We start from the raw sequence: 7,309 nt of genomic DNA on the forward strand, positions 1-7,309 counted from the left end.
ATGGTTTGCATGGTGAAATGAACTGAAGGTGGCGCATTCCCGAAACCTCTACTTTGGTTTTGCTGACTTTGACATTTATGGCAATACGTAAACAAACTTTTTGTTTAGAAACAAGTGCAAACGTATTGCAAACGTATTGTGTACTTTCAAGTGAAATATCGAAGTAATTCGTGCGTTCTGAAGTAAAAAACGTTTTATTTGTAATAAAAACTTTATAAAAATGTCGTGTCGTGTGTTGAATTGCAGCAGCCGTAGGGGTAAAGCCCCCAAATGCAGTTTTTTTTTTGTATATATATATAAATTTATCCCTGCAAAAAAACAACAATCTCGCTAAAACTGGTTTTTACTCGCAATTCTATGATTAAATTGTAATGTTTTTTCGTGGCGAGGTGCCCATAACCTGATGGGATGAAGAAAGAAAAAACACGTGCGAGTCTTTTGAAGTTGTAAAAGCAAGATAATTAATAAAAGGTTTTATTCAAAGACATCACTAGAGATGTGCAAAAATATATATATTAGAGTAGTGACAGTATTGGTTAATCTATTACCAACAGCAAGAAAAGGGAATATTATTTACTTAAGCAAATCCCAAATTTATCCCTGCAAAAAAAAACAACAATCTCGCTAAAACTGGTTTTTACTCGCAATTATCTTTTTGCACATCTCTAGTGATGACTTTGAATAAAACCTTTTATTAATTCTCTTGCTTTTACAACTTCAAAAAACTCGCACGTGTTTTTTCTTTCTTCATCCCATCAGGTTATGGGCACCTCGCTTTACTAAAAAGGAGCATCCTGATCCAGAGACTAAAGAGCGAAATACACCACACAAGCGGTTTGACAAACCAAGCGAAATTTCCCTTTGCTTCAAGCCATTTGTGCTGTGTATGGGGGTGTTTGAAGGTTTGACAAACCGCTTGAGGGAAATTTGAGCAAAAATCAAAATTTTTTGATTTTCTGGCCGCCATGTTGATGTTTGATCAAACCGCTTGCGTTGTGTATAGCAAAATCGCCTCATTCGCAACGAAATTTTCACCGAGTAAGGACGTAAGAGAGGAAAATGAAAGAAAACCATAATATTTAGCATTGCGAACTCGAAGAAAACTAAAATTCTTTGCTTGAACGAGTCATGTTTGCATGGTGTATGGCGAAATGGGAAAAGTAGGTTTGAAGAATGTTTGACAAGCCGCTTGTGTGGTGTATTTCGCTCTTAAGTGTCTACTAGTATTTGTTGCGATATAGGTATAAAAATAAAAAAAAACGTAAAGATTATTTCATGCTTTGTTGCGATATAGGAAAATCATTTGTTTTTTACACGATGGCGAGAATTCAGAGGGATTTCACCATTGAAAAGCTTACTGGAGCAGAGAATTACTTACTTGGTCTTTCGCCATGGAAAATTTTTTAGAACCAAAGAGCTTACCAAATGCATTTTAAGGAACACTGATACCTCAACTTCTCTTGAGAAAGACGAAGCCAAGCTTAGCGAAGCAAAAGCTACACTAGTGCTATCGTTGGAAAAGTCGTTGTACGCACATATTCGATCTTGTAGGACCGCGCTAGAAATGTGGGATAAACTTAAGAAACTATTCGAAGATAGTGGATTTTTACGGACGGTCAGTCTTTTAATCAAGTTTGTTTCGGTGAAATTCTACATTTGTCAATCCATGCAATCATACATTGAAACCATCACTTCCCTTTACCATATATTAAACAGCGCAGGATGGGAGGTTGACGATCGTTGGTTAGCTGGTATTTACTGTCTCGGCTTACCAGAGCAGTTCATGCCACTTTCAATGAGTTTCGAGGGCAGGCAATCATACCCGTCATCCGAAGAAGTTAAAACAAAATTGTTTGATTTAGAGGTTAAGCCTCCTTCTCCTTTGACAGACAATGCCTTTTTATCAAAAACTAAACCTAAGCTATTTAAAAAGCATGTAATTCGAGGAATCAAATGTTATTCCTGTGGTGGCAAAAATCACAAAGCCAATGATTGTACTGTAAAGTCGAAAGAAAAGCCAACGTTTTCAGCAAAGAGAGCTTTCTCGTGTCTAGCAGCCAAATCTTCAACTAATGAATGGTTCATTGACAGCGGAGCATGAAGTCATATGACACCCAATAAAAATCTTTTAACTAACTTCAAATCGTCGTCAATAAGTGACATTGTTACGGCAAATGATGCAAAAATGGAAGTAAAGTGTGCTGGCAAAACGACTCTTAGACTAAATGTGGAAGTAGTTGACGTTAACAATATACTGCACATACCAGATTTATCAGCAAATCTATTATCGGTCTACAGAATGGTAGAAGCGGGCAACAAAATCGTATTTGACAGCAGGGGTTGCACTGTATACTACTCTCAAGGAACTTCTTATGCAGATTGCAAATCTAAAGATGGCGTGTATAAATTTACATCAGGTTCATCTTACATGTGTAGGAATTTAGAAAATTCTGCGATAACTTTGCATCGCAGACTAGGTCATATAAACTTCAAGAGTCTGAAGCAAATGAAGCAATCTGTTGATGGCTTAAAATTGGATGACAAAACAATTGATGCAGATTGCACAGTGTGTGCACAAGGTAAACAATCAAGGAAATCTTTTCAGCATAGCAAATCCAGCACAAAAGAGCTCTTCGAGATAATCCAATGGAAACGCGCTCCATGGGTGGTGCCAGGTATTTTATTACCTTCATAGATGACTACAGCAGAAAAGTGTTCTTGTACTTCCTGAAACAAAAATCAGAAGCTATGGAAGCGTTTTTTGACTTCAAAACCTTTGTTGTATAATCAGGCTCAGATGATAAATTTATTTTAAGATTAACTTCTGTCACATCTGAACAGAATCGCACCAATAGAATAATAATCAAATTACACCGGAAACAGTTGAACTGTCATTTTCGACCACCACCATTTCGAGGAGACCGGGGTTGCCACCCAAATCGGGGTTGCCACTTGTTCGACGTTACATTAGATGTACTACAATTCGGCCTTAACGTGACAAAACAATCGCCCACGATTGCCTCTAGTGGGGCTGCTCGGTCTCTTCCAAATACTAATACAAAGTCGGCACACTCATCATCATTACATGAATAATTAGTTACTTCATCGTCTGGGCTTATAGAGTTGTTGCCTTCCTGCCTCGGATCATCGCCTCTCGGGCTGAACTGCACCCAGCGTCGGAGTCTGCTCGAGTCAATGACACTGCTATAAGGAATCTGTGTGTTCTGGCGATTTTCTATGTCGGCCACAACGTAACGGTCGTGCCCAAATTGTTTCTGGATGAAGTAAGGTCCTTTATATTTGGGAATAAGTTTCTTATTTTTACCCACTGTAGTGTCTACATTCTTGATCACGACGAACCTCAAATTGTTGGGCCGGTTTGTGAGTGCGGTCGAAGTATCGTTCGTTTCTTTTCTGTGACGTCTGAATAGCTTCGTCCGCCTGCTCCCTGATTCTGGTCAGATCTACGGATTCACTAACATACTTTCCTTGCTGATACTCGGTTAGCTCGTCAGCCACGTGTCCCCGTTGCTCCACGCCGAACGATAATTTACAGGGAGTCTGTTTGGTGCTACTGTGGACCGTGTTGTTTATAGCAAATTCGACGTCGACAAGGCTCTTTTTCCAATCTGCATGATCAATAGGATCAGTGAGTTTGGCCAACATACTCTTCAAGACCCTATTCATCCGCTCGACCTGCCCATTTGACTGCGGAGACGCTACAGCGTTCAAAACATGTTCTATATGATGCTGCCTACATAACTCCATAAACTCAACGGACGTGAAACAAGACCCTCTATCACTGATAATTTTTCGGGGCCGGCTGTAATCGGTAAAGTACTTGCGCAACGCACACACGGTCTATTTTGACTAGTGTTTACACCGTACAATTTAACAAACTTCGTAAATGAATCTACGACCACCAGAACATGCCAGCGCTTAGACCTCACCGTTTCTAGGGGACCAAAATTATCGATGTGTAGAGTACCCCATGGTTCGGGCTTCTTTCGAATACTACACAAACACCTTTCATTGCTTCTAGCCTGGCCTGAATAATAAATACACTTCAAACAATTAGCTAGGAAACTCTGAATCTTCTTTCTCAACCGCGGAAACCAATAGTGTTTCTTTATCTGGTCGACGCATTTATCCACCGCTAAATGACCATACGTCTCGTGTACTAGTCGAATCACATTATTTTCCATCTCCCTAGGTACGTAGAGTTGTCGTCTACCATCCTCCACATGGAACACCAGTCCGTTCTCCATGTCAAACCCAGACACCTCAGCCAATTCCAACTTATTTTTCAACTCTTTAATTTCCGGGTCTCTCATCTGAGCTCTACTCTAAATCGCTCTAGAGCCCTAACTATTGCCAACGTTTCCAGTTCGAAGCTATGGTAACGCATCTCGGCATCTGTGGTGCTTCTTGAAAAATATGCTATTGGGTGGAACTTATAGTCCGACTCCTTCTGCAGAAAGACGACCCCATAGCCATGCGCTTTGGTGTTTGTGTGTAGCTCGGTCTCACGTTTCGGGTTAAACATACTCAGAACGGGCGACTCCGCCAGTCGGTTCTTTAGAGTCTGAAAGACGTCCTTGCACTGGGCTGTCCACTCGAATCGGACATTTTTACCCAACAATCGACTAAGTGGTTTAGCTATTCGCGAAAAATTTGGTACGAATCACCTAAAATAGGAAAACAACCCAAGGCACCGTTGTACTTGTTGGGCCGTCTGTGGTTCACTATATGTTTTGATGGCTTCTACCTGTCTTTTGCTGGGGCGGATTCCTTAACAACTGACCCTATAACCTAAATACTCCAACTCTTGATACGCAAATTCGCATTTATCAAAGTTCCTGCCTCCGCAAGTTACCGTAACACTCGCCCTAATACTTCACTATGCTCTTTAATGGTGCCTGTGCCCACTATGTAGAATGTCATCTAAATAGACCACCACTTACCCACGGCTAATCAACGGTTTCAGGACTTGGTTCACCAGTCTTTGGAAGACAGCCGGGGCGTTAGTCAACCCAAATGGCACAAAGTTGTACTCATCTGTTGCCCCATCTGTGTCACAAAAGCTGTCAACGGTATTGAGTCTACATGCATTGGAATCTGATGGTACCCATTTCGCAAGTCCTACGTACTAAAATAACTTTTTCCTGCCAGGTACGTTAGACAGTCTTCAATTAAGGGTAACGGAAACCGATCTTTAATAGTTAATTTATTTAGCTCTCGATAGTCTACACACATCCGTAACTTCCCATCCCTTTTCCTAACTAGAACTATCGGCGACGCATACGGGGACTCACTGGGTCTTATAATCCCTTGCAACAATAAACTGTCGATTATTTCTTGCACTTCCTTTTTCTCTTTAAATGACAGTCTCCGTGGAACGCTATACACGGGAGTGTCACTTTTCACCGAAATCTTCATAAAATAACTTTTCAACATTTTGCCTGCCACTACTTCTGTATATTGTTTAAGAATTACCCTTTCTACTACATCAGCATCTGCTCTGGTCAAGTGATCACTTATATCGTATGGTCTCAATGGAACGTTCCTCCCGCCCTCACTGTCTAAAATCTCCTCTGTCACCTCGTCTGTCTCAACCAACGCCAGCTTTTCCCCACTTTCATCAAGCAGATTTCCCTCGCTGGGTGCAGCCCTTACAAAATTTGTATCCGATTCTTTTGAAATTTCAAACAAGTGCACTGAAAATGTTATTAACATATTTATTCGTTGCTTTTTTATTGCGCAAAACAAGTAATTAATTTTTGTCGTACTTTACATTAATCGTTTTAAATAAACTAATGCCCATTCGGCTCAAAATGTCTCGTCCGAATAACCAAGGTACTATTGCTTGGTCATCGGGTAAAATTAAAAACTTATGGTTAACTTCACAGACGTTCTCCCGGTCACCGGTCCACTTGCGTAAGTCTTGTAGCTCCGAGCCATCGAACTTGACGACCATAGCATCCAGAATGGCCAGATCTAAACGTTTCTCATTGACGTCCAACTCCTGTTGCAATATTTGCAGTTCTCGCCTTTTTCTGGCAATGGCTAGCTGTCGGTTTAGTAACTCTTCTTCTTCCTGACCTTCAGATAAACGCTGACGGACCGTAGACGGCGACGAGCGCTACGACCCCACTGGAGGCAGTGGCTCCAGAAGCTGGCAGCACATAGATGTTGGTGCCTGTATCGCATCCCAAAGTTGTTGCACGTCAGGCTGCTGGCAAATTTGCGGGCGCTGCTGTGGTACTGCTGGCTGCTGTGGTACAACTGGCTGCTGTGGTGCATCTGCCTGCTGTAAAGCATCAGGGCGTTGCTGCTGAGGTAGGCTACCACGTTGTGCCCTTTCGTAGAGCGCACGAAGTTGCACCAAAGTGGCTTCATTAACAAAAGCCACTCCTGCATCTGCAAGTGCAGCCATGATCTGGTTTCGCATCATTCTGGCTGTCATTGTCGGTTTTTCCGCGAATATAATATGTATTGTCGATTTCGCTGGTCACGTGGAGTATAAACCTCACACCTGAATTTATAATCAGGCTCAGATGAAACATTTATTTTAAGATTAACTTCTGTCACATGTGAACAGAATCGCACCAATCGAATAATAATCAAATTACACCGGAAACAGTTGAACTGTAATTTTCGACCACCACCATTTCGAGGAGACCGGGGTTGCCACCCAAATCGGGGTTGCCACTTGTTCGGCGTTACATTAGATGTACTACAGTTGAGAACCAAACAGAACGTAAGATTAAAATTTCCCGCTCAGATGGAGGAACGGAATATAGTTCTAGGCAATTTACCAAAAATTTTAAGTCGTCTGGTATCCAACACCCAATAACAAATGCTTATACGCCTGAGCAGAACGGCATGGCTGAGCGGATGAATCGCACCTTAGTCGAACGTGCCAGGTGTGTGCTTTTTGACGCAAATTTAGATGATTCATACTGGGCTGAAGCGTGTGCGATGGCAGCTTACATTGTTAATAGATCGATTTGCTCATCATTAGAAAACCAAATACCAGAAGAAATATGGTCTGGAAAAAGAGTCGACATCTCACATTTGCGGATTTTTGGATCCCCAGTGATGGTACATTATCCTAAACAACGGCGAATAAAGTGGAATGCGAAATCAGTCAAAATGACATTTGTTGGTTTTGACGCTAATAAAAAAGGTTACCGTTGCATCGAACCGAACACCAAAACACTCACTATCAGTCGAGATGTAATTTTCCACGAGATTGTTCCAATAACAAATATGGAAGTTGACATCACCAAAACGTGTGTTGATTCGA

This window comes from Rhagoletis pomonella, unplaced genomic scaffold (assembly GCF_013731165.1).
Source record: "Rhagoletis pomonella isolate Grant_MI unplaced genomic scaffold, Rhpom_1.0 Rhpom_scaffold_00005, whole genome shotgun sequence".
NCBI lineage: Eukaryota > Metazoa > Arthropoda > Insecta > Diptera > Tephritidae > Rhagoletis > Rhagoletis pomonella.